The sequence below is a fragment of the Zophobas morio genome, unplaced genomic scaffold (genome assembly GCF_036711695.1).
Source record: "Zophobas morio isolate AGI-343-1 ecotype UQ-CSIRO unplaced genomic scaffold, CSIRO_AGI_Zmor_V1 ptg000011l, whole genome shotgun sequence".
In the NCBI taxonomy this organism is placed as follows: domain Eukaryota; kingdom Metazoa; phylum Arthropoda; class Insecta; order Coleoptera; family Tenebrionidae; genus Zophobas; species Zophobas morio.
The window spans coordinates 20,778,186-20,798,466 of NW_026972116.1; the positions used below are offsets into that span (position 1 = coordinate 20,778,186).

The 20,281-nt window shown below is 35.0% G+C and overlaps 1 protein-coding gene across 5 annotated transcripts in view; it reads right to left on the reverse strand.

Annotated features, from left to right (window-relative positions):
- LOC135127208 (1-phosphatidylinositol 4,5-bisphosphate phosphodiesterase epsilon-1-like) overlaps positions 1–20,281 on the reverse strand; it is a 243,887-nt gene that overhangs the window by 177,163 nt on the left and 46,443 nt on the right. For all 5 annotated transcript variants that reach the window (XM_064053599.1, XM_064053601.1, XM_064053596.1 and 2 more), the window contains one exon: positions 11,659–11,688. The gene's annotated coding sequence lies outside the window, so the exon portion shown is untranslated. The remainder of the gene's footprint in view (positions 1–11,658; positions 11,689–20,281) is intronic.

Below are 20,281 nucleotides of genomic sequence, written 5' to 3' on the forward strand. Positions count from 1 at the left end.
AATAATTACTGACTCGTTCTATCACCTGACTCAATCTCGGCGGCACAATATCCTGAACAGTATTAACACAAAAAAAAAAAAAAAAAAAAGAAACCTTACAACAAGCTCCGACGGATGCTTACCTATTTGGGAACGAGTTAGGTGAACGCCTTAAGGCAGCCAAAGCCCTTCTCCGTTCTTGTAACGATCTCAAACCGGCTCCTAAACCGTAGACGTCGCTGCTTACTACCCGCTTCCCTGCTGGCCCTTCAGCAAAAAAAAAAAAAAAAAAGGGGGGGGGGACAAACCAATGCAGCCACCCTCGCGGGGGCCCGTCTCGGCGTCACCCGACGTCGCAGAGACAGCAGGGGCGTCCAGTTCGGATCCAGTCCAACCACCGCAGGAACTAGAGGTGAGTACTCCCGCGGACCGGCTTTCCCGGTTTTATGAGCTGGAGTATCATCACGAATAATCAGTTAGTTTTGGACTGGTTAAAGGGTTATAAACTCCCCTTTATCACTAAGCCGTTTCAACACACGTCTGCCCATTCTGTAACATTTGCAAACAGACAGAAGAGAGGCATGGTTATAGCGATAAATGAGCTACTAGAGCAGGGTGCAGTTCGAATTTGTTCACCCTGTTCCAATCAGTTTCTTTCACCATACTTTCTTGTTCAAAAAGCAAATGGCAACAACCGTTTTATTCTGAACCTTAAGAAGTTAAACACCTTTCTGCAACCTCCTCACTTTAAAATGGAGGACATACGAACGGTTTGTCGGTTTATTAAACAGGACTGGGTACTGTCGACCATTGATCTGAAAAATGCTTATTTTTTAATACCAGTTCACAAAAACTTTACCAAATACCTACGCTTTCAGTTCGAAGGCCACCTATTTGAGTTCGTTTGTATGCCTTTTGGCTTATGCACCGCCCCATTTGTCTTCACCAAGCTCATTAAACCTATCCTACATCTTTTACGTAGCAAAGGATTCGTTTGTGTCAATTACCTAGACGATTTCCTTCTACTCTCGGAGACATTTGAACAGAGGAAGTCTGACACGGCCTTTACTGTCCAGTTACTGCAATCACTTGGCTTTATTATTAACGACGAAAAGAGTTTGTTAAAGCCGAAATCCATTTGTAAGCTCTTAGGTTTTGTTTTTAATACACAATCCATGCGGATTGAACTGCCGTTTAAGAAACGACAAAAAATCTTTGTCATGCTTCAGAACATTCGTTCGGCCGCAACTCTCCGGATTCGCACATTAGCTCAATTTTTAGGACTCTTATGTTCAGTTTGCCCCGCCGTTAAAAAGGGTTGGCTTTACACGAAACAATTAGAACGAGATAAATTCTTAGCGCTTCAGATGCACCATAACAATTATGACGCTCGGATGAGCATTTCGTCTCTGTCCTTGCAGGATTTCTCCTGGTGGTCATCCAATATTTGGTCTGGTGACAATAATATACGCAGTGACACTTACGATCTTGAAATTTTTACCCATAGCTCTCTTACGGGTTGGGGGACCACCTGCAATGGTCAGACTACTAATGGTTGGTGGTCATTACACCACAAACACGAACATATTAACTTCCTTGAATTGATGGCGATATTTTACGCCTTAAAGTTCTTTGTTACCGATCGTGCTGCGATTAGCATTCTCATTAGGTGTGACAATACCACAGCCCTTTCGTATATCGACCGGATGGGCAGTATTCAGTACCCTAAGCTCTGTCACTTAGCATGTCAAATTTGGACTTGGTGCGAAACTCGTGATCTCTTTGTATACGCAGCGTATATAAGTTCCCTAGACAATGTTGTCACAGATATAGAATCCCGTAAACTACCAACAGAAAGCGACATTTCGTTATCACTATCAACTTTTGAACTCGTATGTCAGAACTTTGAAACTCCGGACATAGACTTATTTGCTATATACGAAAACACAAAGTGCAGCAAGTACATTTCTTAGAAGCCTGACCCTGCACCCGTTGCGGTTGACGCATTTACAGTATCATGACAATCTCTATCCTTCTACGCCTTCCCTCCATTTAGCATGGTTCTTCGAGTCTTAAATAAGATACTTGCCGACCAAGCTGAGGGCATTGTAGTGGTACCGCATTGGCCAGTGCAAAGCTGGTTTCCACTCTTCCAAAGACTGCTTATCTCAGATCCCTTATGTATTACAAGCGGTATTAATATATCCGGGTTTTCCAGCTTATCACCGAATCTTACCCTAGTTGCTTGCAAGTTGTCCGGAAAGCGTTCCTCCTCAAAGGAATAACCGCGGAGTCGATCCCAATCCTCCTAAAGTCTTTGTATGCCTCTACAATCAAGCAGTACAATAGTACGTATCGCAAATGGTGGCAATTTTGTGCAGAAGAGAAGATCTCTCCTTTTTCTTCGGGGCCAACAGAAGCTCTTCGTTTCCTTACACACATTTTCAACACTCAGTCAGCGGCCTATGGGACTTTTAACTCCCACAGATCTGCATTATCGCTTATCCTAGCAAATACTGTGGGTGCCGACGAAAAAATTCGACGCTTCTTGAAGGGTATCACGCGTTTGCGACCACTGCAACCAAAATACAAATTCACCTGGGACCCTGCCATCGTCCTAGCTTATCTCCACACAACTGAGTTTGCTCCGGGAAACGTTTCCTTGCGGAATCTTACCCGGAAACTATGCACCCTGCTCTTATTAATAACAGCCGAGCGCCTCCAAACTCTTAGCCTAATTCGTGTCTCCAATATTCATATCACCGACCGGATTCAAGTAGTTATTGTGGATGAAACTAAGACATTTTTCCGTACGAGTGAATAACGATGTTTGTACATCCCCTTCTTTCCGGATAAACCCAACTTGTGCGTTGCAAGTTTTTTACAATTATACTTGCAAAATACAGCGGTTATGCGTAATGGTGAAGACCAACTCTTTCTGACCACCAAGCCGCCGTACTCTGCCGCCAGCAAACTATCAGCAAGTGGGTACAACGGATATTACAAGATTCGAGAATTAACATCGGGCAATATACAGCCTACTCCACCCGCCACGCGGCATCATCAGCTGCTCATCGGAAGGGGGTTCCGGTAGACGTCATCCAGAAAACCGTAGGTTGGTCAGAAGCCTCTGGTGTTTTTGCTAAATTTTATAATCGACCACTGGGTCAATCCACGACGTTTGCTGCGGCTGTTCTTTCAATTATATAATGTCCCCTTTTATTTCTAAAGACATTAAATCTGTTGCATTTCCTCCGATCGCAATGTCTTTCAACGACTACCTGTAAGTTATCTTGAGGACGAGGCTGTGTTGGACAATTGAATAGTCAAACGAGGTACTTACCGAAGTTCGACTCAAATTGTCCTAACAGCCTCGTCCGAAGAGATAACTCCCACCCAACCCAGAACTCACTTTGTAAACCCCACGTTATCTATGTATGTTATTGCGATCGTCCTTTGTCACTTTAAACTAATGACTCATGAGACGCTCCACGCAGTATGTGTGCGGCGGAGTGGGGACTACAGGACCGGACTACCGACTGCGCTTCTTTAAACATTGTGGTAAAATTGGGGCCCAAGAGAACTACCTGTAAGTTATCTCTTCGGACGAGGCTGTTAGGACAATTTGAGTCGAACTTCGGTAAGTACCTCGTTTGACTATTCAATTACTGACATTTCTTTCCATGTTATAGCATAAGTTTAAATCGATTTATATGGGTTAACGACTACCTTTCGTGCCATACAACTTGTTATAAATGCCCCCGCAATCAATAAAGACATCGGAAGCTACATTCCTTATTAAAAAAAAAAAATGATTGTCATTTTTACGTTATCATTACGAAACATGCAGAATCTTTGAACACAAGTTGTCAGGATAATGGTAACCTTAAAACGCGGCAATAAAAGTTTAATGCAATTAACATAAAACGACGTAATGACGAAGTTTTATATTTCCTCTTCTTTATGCAACTTCATAATATGAAATTTTATACTTCTTTAATGCTCGTTACTATTTTATTCTTGCAATCAAAAATTTAAAGTGAAGTTGTAAGCAAGTCTACGGACATGATCTGGTCTTGTCAGTGGCTATAAAACGTTTCTTTATTACGTGGTTACTGGAATTTCGCCAAATATAGACATCGCCGTAGCTAGCAAAATAAGAATTAGTCATTTAATGTCGTTTGGCTTTGGCACCTTTGGAAACCTATAAAATCGCCTGGCCTTCTAATATCGGAAGAGGTAATAGAGTGGTCATAAAAGCGAACTTATATGTCGAAGGAGAATTGAAAGAATAGACGCGTTGTTGCACTGTGATGAATATTTCTAGGTCTCGTTTTAAATAAAAATGTGCTAAAATTAATCAGAAAATTCATAATTGTGCTAGAAATTCATTCGTGATCTCGTCAAAACGCCCAGGCTCTGTTATTAAGTGGCTTACAGTAAACCCGGAAATTACCGGAGCCGGAACATCTTTCCGGGCACTCATGAATCGACGTATCCTGTAATCGCCTTCGCACGTCCACTAAGGACGTCCCTAATCTCCTCTGATTAATCCGATAACTACCCGTCATTCAACATTTATAAAATTCGTATGCACGGGCATGTAAATCATTAAAAACTTCGCCGAACTTTGCAGTGAAGTTATAATTTGAAAATTTTAACGAAGCCATTTAGAAATCCGAACCGGACCCTATGTAAATTTGTTGCTAACAAGACTGAACGTGGACGTAATTTACGCAACCCTTAAAAGGGCACGAGATTTTTAAAAAACAGCCCATTTTTGGAAGGGAATAAAATAACCAAGGTGTAGGTGTGGTGATAGAGAGGTTGAAAATTTACACGTGGTTGTTAACTACGGGTGTTACGTCTGCCGTCTGTAAACACATAAAAACTTTTGTTGTGCTCGTTTTATCGCATTAGTGAAGTTTATGCCACGTTTACTGCAAAAAGGAGATAAGGTTTGAATGGTATCGGTTTTGGGATACTTTCCGTACATTAGAAAATTATGAATGACGTTTATTAAAGTTGCGTGTTAAACGTCCATAAAGGGAGAAGTAACGAGATGTATTTTTTACTGTGACGCCCCTAAAAACGCATAAAATGCCGAACATGTCGGGCCCGCTAGGAAATTTAGGAGGTGCTGTTAGTCCCGTATTTTTTCGGTTATTATATTCAAATCAGTCACGACACTGCAGCTGGAAAGGAAAAAGTTTGTTTTTTGTTTTTTGTGAGCAGGGACTTTCGTGCATTTGTGTAATTAAAAGCACACTGTCACTAGCAATAATAAGTTTTTTGATGGTGATGCGATAAAGGCACGCCTTGTGGGAAGGCGGCAACTGGGTTTTGTGAATTTATTGCTGGACACAAAGAATTGTGAGGTTCGTTGCTGAAGTATAATTAAAAATATTTGTGGCTTTATCGACAATTCCGATTGATCAACAGTTAATTTGTCTACCACAAAACGACATAATTATTGTGGCGTCTGACGCGTATTCGTTAAATCCACGTCGAGTGACTTTCTTGTTGTTACTCCGAATTGTGTGAATCTATTTTATCACATCAAATTTTGCGATAACAAAAACATTTTTATAGTTGGAAGTTTTATGCCCCAGAAACGATTTTCCGCACTACAGTGGTTATTACAACTTCAGAAAGTAAGTTTTTAATATACTGTTAACTGGAAATGTTCGACGCAATAAAACTGGGTTAGAAATACGTCTCAAGAGCACAGACTGTTTCCCCTGGGACTAGTAGAGCACTACCATTTCGATTAGATTTTCCATCTTTCACCACACCATTTAAATGAAAGTTGTTTCAATTATTATCTGCCAATCGTACAAGTGTACAGTTACATGTCGAACATTAATGTTTATATTTTCGTCAATTTGCGTGTAGGTGGTGTCCTCGATTAATAAAATAAAAAACGTGCGTGATTAAAATTAGGTCGAGAAATTACAGCAAAATTTGAAAATTGATTGTGATTTTGATAACCGAATGAAAATTGTTAAAACGAAAAAAGCACATTTAATTAAAACCGAAATAGCGCTTATTTTAGGTAGGTAAATTTAGCTAATTCTGGGTTTATAATTTTAGTGGTACTGGGATCGTTCTAATTTTTAAACCATCTAGGAAACGTATAATCCTAAATAATTTAAATTTTTAGGTTGTTTTAAGTTCCACTGAATTAATATACTTATATTTTTGAAGCAATTGTTAATCGAGTCTCCGTTTCCCATCATCGGTGGACAAGCACGAACTGACACTCCGCGCCAGACCAATACAAACGAGTCAACACATTAAGACCAATTTGTAATTTTATTTTCAGACGATTCAATCTCGTCCAACCCACAATTTCTTCCTAGTCTCATAAAGTCATAAATGAAAATTATTACTCCTAAACGCTCATCTAATGGTAACTTAAATATATGAGGTTCTCGGTCGTATTAGTTCCGTTATTACTGTTTAGAGTGAACAGTTTTCCAGACTACTTTGCGGTCATAAACCAAATTTATGAAATTTTCCCAATTTGAGAAGGAAATCTCTTATAAATATTTGAGATTAACTTGGCTAAAGTGCATTTATATTCTCTTTAGCGAGACTTCAAGTCTCTCAGTGGCTTAATTTTCTTATAGAAATTATGGTTTTCGGAGTAAAATTTACACGCTTAATGGTTTCTTGAAAAAGTTTAACATTTTGATGATTTCGAATATATCTGGTGATTTTTCACATTTCTGCTCTAGTTGGCCATGACTATTACGTCAACAGTGAAATTAAAACAGTTGACGTAAATTTAATTTAATTTTAAATTTCATTTAAATTTTGTAACAAGGATGTTAAAAGTAAATTAATGAAAATTAAAAGATTTTATGTCAGCAAATTAGGTGCCTTGAAAGAAGAAGTTTACTTTGAATTTGAGAACCAAATTCCTGTACAATTTTTATAATTTCGAAAATATCTTCATAATCGTAATAGACACACATGGATTTTTATTAATTTTCAAATATACAGGGTGGGTCACTAAACGCGCGGACCTCGATATCTCATTAATTATTATTAGAGATAAAAAAAAGTCAAAAACCAACGGTTCTGTGAAGACTATATTCTAAAATTATTTTTAACTGTACAAAGTGTTCCATTACACCTTAAATAACATACAATTTAGTTTTTTTATGAAACACCATATATACCGGGTGTCTGGAAAATGGGGGAGTCATTAAGGACTGTGCATTATTATTAATGAAACAAGCTGTTATTTTTCATTAATAAATAAACCAAAAAAACATTTAATAAGACATTCACAAATTATAAACAAAAACAAAAACAGGAAAAGAAAAATCCATTAAAGCATAACCAATTAAACACCAGAGAAGATATTCAAAATTCCAGGACTTGTGCATATAAGTAAACTGATTTTGGGAAATGGCATACACTCTAAGAAAATAGAGGTGGGTGGGCGGGGCTAGTAGCTCCTAAGGTAAGGCTAATATTGGCAGGTGAGATACTTGTAAGAAAAGAAAGGGTGGGTGGGCGGGGCTAGTAGCTGCCAAGATAAGACTGATATTGGCAAATGAGATACCCTCTAAGAAAAGAGACGGTGGGTGGGCGGGGCTAGTACCTGATAAGATAAGACTGATTTTAACTGTTCAAATGTGAGCAGGAATTTTTTTACTATTTTTCGCACACTCACCAGATTGTTTATATTATATGATTTACATATTCTCATTAGCCTTTTCCTAGGTTTTACAACTACAGTTTATTTTCAAAATTCCTATGCGATGTTGTCACATTATTCTAATTCTCTTGAAATTTTTTGCTAATGGAAGGTTTCACAAAAAACTAGCAATAGGGATGTTCTTAAAATCTGTGTTACAATATTTTGTGGAAGGATAAATAAACTTAGTTATAGTATCCATTAAATTAAATTTTAATATACAGGGTGTTTCTAAAAAATTCTAAAACTTTACAATCTTCAAATATCGATGTTTCAGTTTTTTCCAGTAGAACAGCCTGTATTTTATTCCGTATTTTTGTTGTCATTCATCCGACATGTCGATGTGTCTCTTAAAAAAATACAAAAACATAGTAACTATGTATCAACTTTAAACATGGAACACTCTGTATGTGAATATCCAATTTTAATTAAACAAAGCGATTATCTTTATTTATCTGACCGCAAAATATTTCAAGACAAATGTTAAAATTAACCCTAATACGATTTTTTTTTGTAAATTCATCCATTGCTAAGGAATTTCAACAAAATGGCAACATCGCATTGAAATTTCAAAAATAAACTGTAGGTGTAAACCTAAGAAGAGATCAATCAAAATATGTAAAATATATAGGGTTTTCATAAAAAAAAAACTACTTTGTCACTATAACCTAAAAAATTAACGATCTGAATTTTCAAACTTTTGAAATAATCACGTTGGGGAAATAAAGTAATTAGAAAACAAAATACTTATTAGACGACCAAATATTAAGTGATAAAATCCAAAACGGAAAACTTTTTGAAATTCCTATAGTTTAAATCAGTCTTTTGATTGGTCTTGGTCTAAGGTTATTTAGTTGGAACTCTCCTCGCCATAGAAGTAAAGTCCAACAATTTCAGAATTGCAGAAAAATTAAAAAACTTGATTGTGTTAAATTTTATTTATTCTTTTCATATATCACCTATGAATTAACCTAAGAGAAAAAGTGGCCTGTGAGGAGATCGAACCCGCCGCGTTCGCCTTATTAGGACGCGCTTTAACTGGTCGAGCCAATCAATTATATTACTAAAATTTTGTTGTACAATTTTAAATTTTTTGGAAAATTTGGATGCCTAACGTAAAAACTCAAAACGGCTTCATAAACCACAAGTATAGGAGTTTACTATTTTATAAAATTTAACTAGCATTTACTATGGAAAATTTCGAAGTGGCGTCATGAAATTGTTGGTGGGGATGACCCGACAAATTTTGCTCAACTTACGGTCACGAAGTTAAACGCACTTTTTTATGATTTGTGATTTTTTTAATTTCTAAAAATTACAACTTAATATTGTGCGATTAGAAAATTTGATATACACGATTCAAAAAAGTGTTAAAAAATTTCGTGCTTGAACTCATGAAGTCTATAAAGGTAATAACTAACGATTTTTGTCTGAATAACTTTTTTTAATTGAATAAAGCTTCATAATTTTGGATTATACATACAAAGAATAGTGTATGTGAGTATCAAATTTTATTTAAACAAATATACAGGGTTTTTCATTTAAAAAAGTAATGTGTGTGTTACGCCTTAAAAACGGAACTCTGTATATGAGAACGAAATAAAATCTAGAAAGGTAAACTTTTTAAAATTCTTAAAGTTTAAAATCACAGTTTTAAATCAGTTCGTTTGATTGAAATAGATTAAATGGTAATATCCAGAAAAACTTGATCTCTGTTATTTAGTTAGCAATTTCCGGAAGCGAAGTCCAACAATTCCAGAATTTCAGAAAAATTATAAAATTTGACTGTGATAAATTTTATTTTTATTTTTTTTTATATAACCCATAAGTTATAGTAAGAAAGAAAGTGACCCATGAGAAGATCGAACTCGCCACGTTCGCTTTATAAAAACACAAGGCGGCTTCATAAACCACAAGTACATGAGTATGCTAGTTTATAAAATTGAAACATCATTTCCCAAGGAAAATTTTGAAGTGACGTCATGAAATACATCTCAATATTCTACGATCAGAAAATTTTATGGACACGATCCAAAAAAAGTCAAAATTAAGGCTCAACGGTTCCATTGAATTTACAATTTTCCGTCTGTAAAGTTGATAACTAACAATTTTTGTCCGATTAACTAACGCACATCGATTTTTTTTTTAATTAAACAAAGCTTTTTAATTTTAGATTATACAAGGAATTATGTATGATAATTTAATTTTTTCCGATATTTAAGCCGCTCTCAACTCAGGACGATGATAAATAACCGATAAATGATAAACAAGCAATATCCAACAGGATCACCGAAAGGTGGACTAAGCTCCTTTGATAAGCAATTAATCGCAGATTCCAGGTTATCCAATTTAACGTTTTTTGCGGCTTTGTATTAAACACAACTTGGTAAAAATCACACATTGGATACATGAATTCCGACGTCAAACACCGCTTTTGAATAATTTCAGCTACAAAGCTTCGATTATGCTAATTCCTCAATCTTTAATTCACACTTCTTACAGCACAATCAGCTATGTTCAGAATGGTTCATTCAAACTTCTAAAAATAAATGAATTACGAACGACTGTCAACACTCTGTTACTGAGAGATCTTTTACACTAAAATATGTTATTTGTACGTTTTTCTGTGAAAAATACCTTTCTCCACCAGATCATGAAATGTAAACTGTATTATAAAATTAAAAAAAAAAACTCATTGATGCATTGATGGTTGTTTCGATTTCCTATTTTTACTACACAAAAACGCGATGTAAATGTTGATCATAAATTCGACAGAGCGGAAGAGTTAATTTTAAACACATGAATTTTACCCCAACAAACTTATGGAGTTATGAATAAAGAATAATAAATAGCAGCTTTCGGCAGACTCGCGATAAATCAAGCCTCTCGCATTGTAATATCATTTTATTAAAAGGAAAAAACCTCTAATTTATAGTACGACATTAGCTGATACAAAGCACAAAGAATCCCGAGGACAGTATTTATCGCGCAGCAAAGAGACTAAGAGAGTTTTCTTTCCTCGAAGAAGCCACTTATTTGGCATGTCCATTACACAGCTTACACTGTCTACAACCATTCCAGAAAAAATCGGTGCTCGACCAGCAAAAGAAACTCTTTCGATGATGACACATCGCCGTTCCTCCCGTATTTTTCTAACTCCACATAAAAATTCGCACGTTCGACATAAATCCAATCGAGCATTTCCCACGGAAAAAGTGTAAGAGGACAGCCATTAGAGCCGGACTTCTAAACGTTGTGTCATTAATATCACTTTGTGGCTCTAGAAGGACATGTCAACCTTAGCACGATTCCGTGTTCGAAGTTCTCTGTTTATGGTCTCGTTAGCGAACCGCCACGTGTCTCGAGCGTTTGTCACATTTTCTGCTAAAATAACAAAGCTTAATCCTGAAAAGTTCACTTTATACACGTTTGAGCCGAATTTAATCGCAATTAGAAAATTGTGCGCGAGCCGGGAGAGCTGAACAAAACGCGTTTTTTCAAGGAGCGTACGTCGAAAAAAGATATTGTCATGCAAATGTCTCTTTGTGGCGTCGAGCCTTATCTTTGTATTGTTGCGGTAATACCGGAATGAACACAATTACCTGGATAATGCGGATTAACATATCGCTGGTTGGCATCTATTACTTGATTGGGAGCCGCTGGATTTTTTATTTGTTCAAGAACAACTGATAAACTTTGGTATTATGCCAGGTGAAGTCATGTATAGAAATTGTGTCATATTATTTTCTCTTTTTAAATGTGATAGCTGCAACTGTGTTGCTCCAGATAGGTGTATTTTGTTAGTAGAGTGAAAATACTTCGAGAAGGACATGCTGAGTCAGCCGAATTTGTCACTGTGTGTGTTCTTCTCAAAGTATTTTCAGTCTACTGCATCAACTCACAATATTCTTATATAATATAACTTTGTAATGAATTTATTAACGCAAAATTTGATTATGGAAACTTACCAATATGGCGGAAAGGCGTCACCAGTCACTCTGTAAAAAAATAAATAACTTTAATAACATTATTATTACAAAATGGAGTTAATAATCGATACAATCTTGCATAAATAAATGGAAGTTATATATCAAGTGGTAAAAATGAAAGCCAAAATTGGACATTCATCCATTGAAAAAAATGATGACGTCATCTTAAAATCTTATTGAATAAATGTTTGTTTAATAACCATCCCATGTATTTTTACTAGTCTGGTCATTATCAGTGTTACATTACTCAACATATCTGAATTATTAATATATTTGTGTTTAGCAACAAACTGATGTCATCAAGTGAACGTTATTTGTTAAGTAAGGCGATGTTTAAGAAAGTTTGGAAAATAGTTAAAAATGGGTCGTATTGGAAAATTTCATTTTCGAAAAAGTTGTTTAAATATCCTCAAAATATTCTGGGATGTAGATCTCGACCTGCTGATTAAAAAAATATAGCGAGTTTAGGGTCAGGACGTAAAATTTTCGAAATATTCGCTTTGAAATTGAAAGTTTTTAAAAATTCTAAAAATTGAGATATATCAGTGAAGCATTCTGGGAAAATGTTGGCGTTATCGAAGAAAGGGCTCCGGACGTGACTTCTAGAGCCCGAAATCTACAAGAAAATATGTTTGGTTATGTTTGGAAAATGGTCAAAAAGGGGTCGAAATTTGCATAATAATTGTTTTGGAAAATTGCACTATTGAAAAAGTTGACGACAAATCTTCCAAAAATTCTGGGATATAGATCTTAATGTGCTGATTCCAAAACAATATAGCGCGTTTATGGTCACGAAACAAAATTTTCGAAATATTCCGTTTGATTTTGAAATTTTTTTTAAATTCTAAGGTGCGATATTTCCATGAGGCATTCTGGAAAAATGTTTCGAGTTATAGAAGAAACGAGCCAGAAAATGATTTCTTCTGAAGCGCGAAATTTACAACAAAATCTATTTAGTTAAATTTCGAAAATGATCAAAATTGGGTCGAAATTTGCATATTGGAAAATTTCACTTTTGAAAAATTTGTCAAAAAATTCTCAAAAAATTCTGGGATATAGATCTCGACGTGCTGATTCCAAAAATATGGCAAGTTTATGGTCACGAAACAAAATTTTCGAAACATTCGGTTTGATTTTGAAATTTTTTAAAAATTCTGAAAGTTGCGATATTTCAACGAGGCATTCCGGAAAAATGTTTGGAGTTATCGAAGAAACGGACCGGAAAATGATTTCTGTAGCCCGAAATCTACAAGACAATATGTTTAGTTAAGTTTGGGAAATGTGAAAAATGGGTCGAAATTTACATGAAGGGGTGGTATTGAAAAATTTCATTTTTGAAAAATTTGTTTAAAAATCTTCAAAACATTCTGGGATATAGATGCCGACGTGCTGATTCCAAAAATATAGCACGTTGATGGTCTCGGAACAAAATTTTCGGAATATTCGGTTTTAATTTGAAATTTTTTAAAAATTCTAAATATTGAGGTATTTCAATGAGACATTCTGGAAGAATTCTGGTGTTATTGAAGAAACGACTCCGAAAGTGACTTTTAAAGCTCGAAATCTACAAGAAAATATGTTTAGTTAAGTTTGAAAATTGGTCAAAAATGGGTCGAAATTTGTATAGAGGTATTGGCAAATTTGCTTTTTCTAAAAGCAGTTTAAAAATCCTCAAAAAATTCAGGGATATAGATTTCGACATGCTGATTTCAAAAAATATAGCGAGTTTATGGTCAGGCATCAAAATTTTCGAAATATTCGGTTTGAAATTGAAAATTTTTAAAAATTCTAAAAATTGCCACATTTCAATGATTCAGTTTCGAAAAATTCTAGAAAAATCGGCGAGAAAATATATTTAGTTAGGTTTGGAAAATGTCAAGAATGGGTGGAAATTTGCATAAATTTCACTTTTGAAAGAGTTGTTTAAAAATCTTCTTCACTAAAAATATACAGTTCGATTTTCAAATTTTTTAAAAATTCTAAAAGTTGCAATATTTCAATGAGGCAGTCTGAAAAAATATTGAGGTTATCGAAGAAAAGACTCCGGATGTGACTTCTACAGCCCGAAATTTACAAAAAAATATGTTAAGTTAAGTTTGGAAAATGTTCAAAAATGGGTCGAAATTTGCATATTGGAAAATTTCACATTTTGAAAAAGTTGTCCAAAAATTCTCAAAAAATTCTGGGATATAGATCTTCACGTGTTGATTCCAAATATTTATTTCGCAATTAAGCTCCGCCCCTAGACTCACAACGAATAAGAAAATTCATCACAATTGAGACGAGGGCGGGTGGGCGGGGTTTGTATTTTACCTTTTTTTTCTTATATAGTTTTCTATTCACGAGAAGAAACTGAAAACTTCTTTAAATTGGTAAATTTGTAAGAGAAGTGTGGAAGATTAAATTTACCACTTTAAACATGTTTTCAGTCTTTTGTTATGAAGAGTAGGTATGTATATTAAGAAGAAAAAAAAAATTGAAACATTTATGGTCATGGAGTAATATTTTCGAAATATTCGGTCTGAAAATCAACATTCAAAATTTATTTATTCATCCTGTTGGAAAAGCTAATAAGGTCGTCTCATCTTTGTAGAATTTTCAAAAAATAAACCTAGAGAAATGATATAGGTTCTGGTCTTATCTGGGTTTTCGTTATCTTAAAAATGGGCCACTTGATTTCCGTGAAATTGTGGAAACACAGGACGTTATAATTACTGTTGCATTATATACCGGGTGAGTCACTAAACGCTCGTTCCTGGATATCTCATAAATTAAGTATTATTAGAAATAGAAAAAATGCTAACGAAATTTGTGCGGTTTTTTGATGACTATGCTCTAAAATTATTTTTAATTGTACAGAACGTTCTGTTTTAAAGGCGTAACGCACAACTTTTATTTATTTATTTTTAAATGAAACACCCTATGTACTTTTAGATATTTTGATTCACCACTTTTTAGGCTTTACAACCACAGTTAGTTTTTGAAATTCAGGTGCGACGTTGCGACGTTTTTACAATTTTTTGAAATTCTGTGTTACAATATTTTGCAGAAATATAAATAAATGTATGCCCTTTATTGTGGTGCAAATAAAATTGCAGTTCCATATACAGAGCGTTTATAAACATTTATTATATAAATATATATTATGTCCATTTTTTTTTTAATTTACGAAGAAAACTCTGTATTAAAAAAAAAAAAAAACAAAAATTAAGCACCACCCACCCGCCCCAATCTCAATTGTGATGAATTTCATATGCAATTTCTTGTAGAAAAATGAGTATTTTGCAACGAGACTTCGCCCTTCAGCTCACGATGAATAAAGCATTCATCACAATTGAGAAGGGGTGGGTGGGCGGGACTAATATTTTGTCCACTTTTTCTTAATATACAAACTCTTCTTTTCCCAACAAGTAACTGCAAACATGTTTAATTATCCTGTTGTTGAAAGTAAACACTATATATTAAAAAACAAACAAACCCCACCCACCCGCCCCAATCTCAATTGTGATGAATTTCATATGTAATTTCTCATAGAGAAATGAGGATTTTGCAACTAAACTCCGCCTTTCAGCCCACGATGAATAAAACATTCATCACAATTGAGAAGAGGTGGGTGGGCGGGGCATATATTTTGTCCATTTTTTCTTAATATACAAAGTCTTCTTTTCCCAACAAGAAACTGAAAACATATTTCACTATCCTGTTGTTGAAAAAAAACTCTATATATTAAAAAAAAATTACAAAAATTAAGCCCCACCCACCCGCCCCAGTCTCAATTGTGATGAATTTCATATGCAATTTCTTATAGAAAAACGAGGATTTTGCAACGAGACTCCACCCTTCAGCTCACGATGAATAAAGCATTCATTACAATTGAGAAGGGGTGGGTGGGCGGGGCATATATTTTGTCCATTTTTCCTTAATATACAAAGTCTTCTTTTCCCAACAAGAAACTGAAAACATATTTCACTATCGTGTTGTTGAAAGAAAATATATTAAAAAAAAACAAAAATTAAGTACCACCCACCCGCCCCATTCTCAATTGTGATTAATTTCATATGTAATTTCTTGTGCAGGAATGAGGATTTTGCAAGGAAACCGCGCCCTTTAACTCACGATGAATAAAACATTCATCACAATTGAGAAGGGGTGGGTGGGCGGGGCTTATATTTTGCCTATTTTTTCGAAGTATACGTAATCTTCTTTTTCCAACAAGAAACTGAAAACATGTTTCAAAGAGTCGTCGTGAACCGCTAGGCGGAGCTTAATTTCAAAATCGTCATTTCTCTACACACAATTGCTATGGGAAATGTTTTTAAGTATCGTGTTGTTCAAGGACAACTATATATATTCAAAAAAAAACAAGCGGAACGTCCCACCCATGCCGATCTCAATAGTGATGAGTTTTTCATTTGTTTTATATTGTGAAAAGAAGGCTACGCATGTTAAGAAAAAAGGGCAAAATATAAACCCCGCCCACCCACCCTGTCTCAATTGTGATGATTTTTTTTATTCGCCAAGAATCGGAGTTTAGCTGCAAAATCCTTATTTCTTATTTCTGTTTTTAAAAGTACTAGTAGTAGAACATCTCGTATTTTATTGCTGCATCTTTTTCTAGTTTTTTGTCTTTCTTTTTTGTTAAATATTTTCTATATTTAAACACATCGACATATTAAAAGAATGGAAACAAAAATAGAGTAAAATAGAAAACACTGAAATATGGAATTACGAAAACTGCAAAGTTATTGAATTTGTTATAAACTCTCTGTATATTAAAATTAGATTTAGTTGACACTACAACGAAGAACGTATTTTTATTTTTTGTGAACCCTTCCATTGCCAAAAAATTTCAAGCAAATTGGAATAACGTGGCAACATCGCATCGGAATTTCAAAAATATTTATATGTGGTGTTTTATTTAGAAAAATTAAGAACAACTGTTTCGGCCGATCTGAAGTTTGAAACTAAGGCGTAGCCGAGGCCTACAAATCAGATGAGGCCAAAAAAGTTCTCTTTGGTTGAGATAAACACAGTTTTTTAGGCAACCAAACAGAAATGATGAAAAACAAGAGGTACTAAGAAAAGATTATTGCTACCTTCAGGTTTCATAACGATATATTTTTATTTAAAAAAATGTTGGAGAAAAAGCACATTTGTTACATACAATACACTCAAAAATTTGCCAACTAATTGCTTGATTTTGAAAGTTATCTATGTAATAAATTTTCCAGAAGCATAGCGGCATTCGGAAATGAAAAATCTGGATTTTCGTGTCTGTAGATAGTTCAAATCCAAAATAATCAAAGTTTGGGAAGTAGAATTATTGTGAAAAATATGAAATTGTAGCTATAGCGCAGATGTAAACTCCATAAAACTTTCAAAATGAGCACATTTTCATGAAAATCCGAAATAACACAGCAAAAACTTCGAAATTTTTGACGTAGTTATGAATTGTCACACCCAAATTATTCTTACTTGTTAAATTTCAAATTAACTGGGGCATACATATATTTCAAAAAACTCAATAGTGTCATGGTCCTACTTCATAAAGCCGACTACTTTTTGAGAACTAACTAATAAAACTTATTCGCCTGGGATAACTAATTAACTAATTTTACTGTATCACAACATGCTATTTTTTCGTATCAATAATATTAAAAAAAACAGAAGTGGGTGCCGAAAATGATTACAATTTCGTTATTATTAATATTAGACAGTTCTGTGCTTCCCCCGCATCTCGAATTGCAGCCTGTGATAAATTAAGTGGCACTCGTGTGCACGCTTGATGAACGACACTAGAAATAATGAATTTCGGTTCAATTAATAACTTTAATTAAATTCTGCAGGGGAGCGTTAATTCTCAGGTGTGTATCGAATTTCTGAAGGTAATTCACGCCGTTGCGCCTTTAAGGTTGACCCTCCCCGAACGCACACTCACCGAAAGACGAGCAAGTTTGCGAGCGAGCGGCGAAAAGTCCTTTGAACTCGGCGAAATTATCATTTTAAAGAAGTAACTTTGTAAATTTTATTTGATCCATTAAAGAACTTAACGCAATTATTTCGCGAATATGACTAAAAACACGTTTTGCATAAATCCGGATTGATCATTTATGCGAATCTCGGGCCGGCGTGGGTTAGAAAAATTCCGCTTTTTTCGCTCGGGATTGTCTGCTCTATTTTTAATTCGAGTTAAAGAGCGGCTTCGTAATGGAATATTTAATTTAATTACTTAATTTCGCAAATTAGTCAAAACGAGCCGACGCGAAGGAAATTTATATTACTTTTTCGGAGCGCGAGGTCTTTGTTTCCTGGGGTTTGCAGTTTTGCCAACACACGATAAACATCTTCTGGGTTTTTCATAACGTTAAAATCAGTGTAAAGTTTGCACAACTGAATGTCTAGAGGCGACCAGACATCCGATCGTTTCATTAACCACAAATCCAGTTAACAATTTTGCCAACAGAACGTATTTACTGTAATAAACTACCAGATAGAGCGCTTATATTATGAAACTCTGTTCGTGAGGAAATCCAGAGAGAGAGCCGAGAATTGTTCAAGAAACCATCAATTAACTACACAACTAAGACAATACCCCTCTAAATGAAGAGAACTCTCCCAATTACCTATTTATTGTGACAGAAACACCACAAGTTTCTCCCAGAGCCACAGATTTTCGTAACAGTGGAAATCTGAAACCCGAGAAAATTTCCAGCGCTCACTTGAACGAATAAATCCATCGCGAAATTTTCCTCATAATAATCTCCATTGATTCGATGCCCCCAAGTTCAAGATCATTACATGGAAGAATTTAATTTAGTTCGTCGTTTCCAGCATAAATATTTACAGTGGTGGTTGCTTTATAAGGACTCATGCTACTTATCGTCGTCTTAAAGAACTCGTTTACACGCGAATGTTTCTCGTTGCTTCGACTTTTTCGTCTTTATTGCCCTAATTGCAACAAGGAAAGTGGAATTTACTCTTGATTTTTATGCTTATTTTATTGTTATCTCATTCGCGTGCCGCCGTGGCGTGCTGAAAATTATTAAACACAAGGATTTTTCGGGAGTGGAGTAGATGGAGTGATTTTGCCCCAAAAGCGCAAAGAGAAATTCAAGTTAATTTAATAAAGCGGCTGGAAGTAGCCAGATTATATGTAAATAATCGGTGGCTGTTTTCTTGCAGAACTTTTCCAATTTGTGCGAAATAATTGAGCGTAAATTGGTGAAAGGGTGTCTAAGAAGACAAATTGAGTCAGAAAAATTTTCCATTAAAATTTTGGAGATGAATTTTCTAACATCCTGTGTCCATCTGGCCACTGCGGATTTTTCCGCTAGAAACCGTTGACGGCTTCTTTGGTTGTTTATTTTTGCAGTTACTAGAAGCCAAATTTATTTGGGGTAATTTAATGTCGGGACATAAAACCATAACAAATTAGTCTGCTGTAACCCGGCCAAGATTTTTATTTATTGCTTTTTCATTTTTTATTAAGATGTTAAAAATTGTGGGAAGATCCGCCCGATCTGAATGAACTGGAAAAAATATTACCGGTCACTGAAAAATTTCGAGAATACATCTCCAAGCCACGAACTGATTGTTGAAATAAATCATTTCCTGTTTTCGTTTATTTTCAGCCGCTGGCACGCTTCCAAACTAGATCAATTTAAAAATAGGTGAAATTTCTCTTTTCCAGTCTTTCTCGTAGATTTGATAAAGCCGTACGCAAATAAAGAATTGTATTTTTATTACGAATTAGCGTTAAAATAAAACGTGTCTTGCTTATTCCCTGTGGAAACACACTTGTTTGGCTTTCTTATTAGAATTATTTATTTTCCAATTTAAACGTATTTTGCAACATAATAGTTATGGCTTCTCTTGTTGGTTTACAATTTGCCATTTCATTTAGACGACACGAGCTGCGCGAACATAAAAAAAGCAATTTAAGGAAATATTAGCCGAAACGATACGCCTGGAACTTTTTCTCCGTACTTTATTTTTCTGCTTTTGGAGATATTTTAATCACCGAGAGACGAGTCTGATCCACTGCATACAAATTTTAATTCGCGTCTTGTGCCGGCTCAGATCTCCGATCTTGAGAAATTCATAAAATAAAACAGCTAAACACAAATTAAATTTTAGGGATTAAGGACATGTTTGCGACTCTTGGCTCCGCCTCGGGTTATTTTTACCTTTTATCTGTGTTACCTGAATGTAAATATAGGGTTTTGTAACTGAAGTATCGATTTTTGAAAATTGTTATAATACATTCTTTTTAAACACTATATATGTTAAAACCCAATGTTATTTATAGTAATCCAATTGCAATTTTTGTGTGAACCTTTTCATCGCTACAAAATTTCAAGAAAATTGGAATAACTTGGTAACGTCGCATCGAAATTTCAAAAATAAGCTATGGTTACAAAATCGAAGAGGTGGTCAATCAGAATATATAAAAATATATAGAGTATCCTATATCTTAAAAAGTAAGTTGTGTGTTAAAACAGAACACTCTGTATAGTTAAAAACAATCTTAATATATGGTCTCAAAAAGCTGTACAACTTTAGTCTTAATTTTTTTTCCATTTCTGAAAACTAATGAGATATC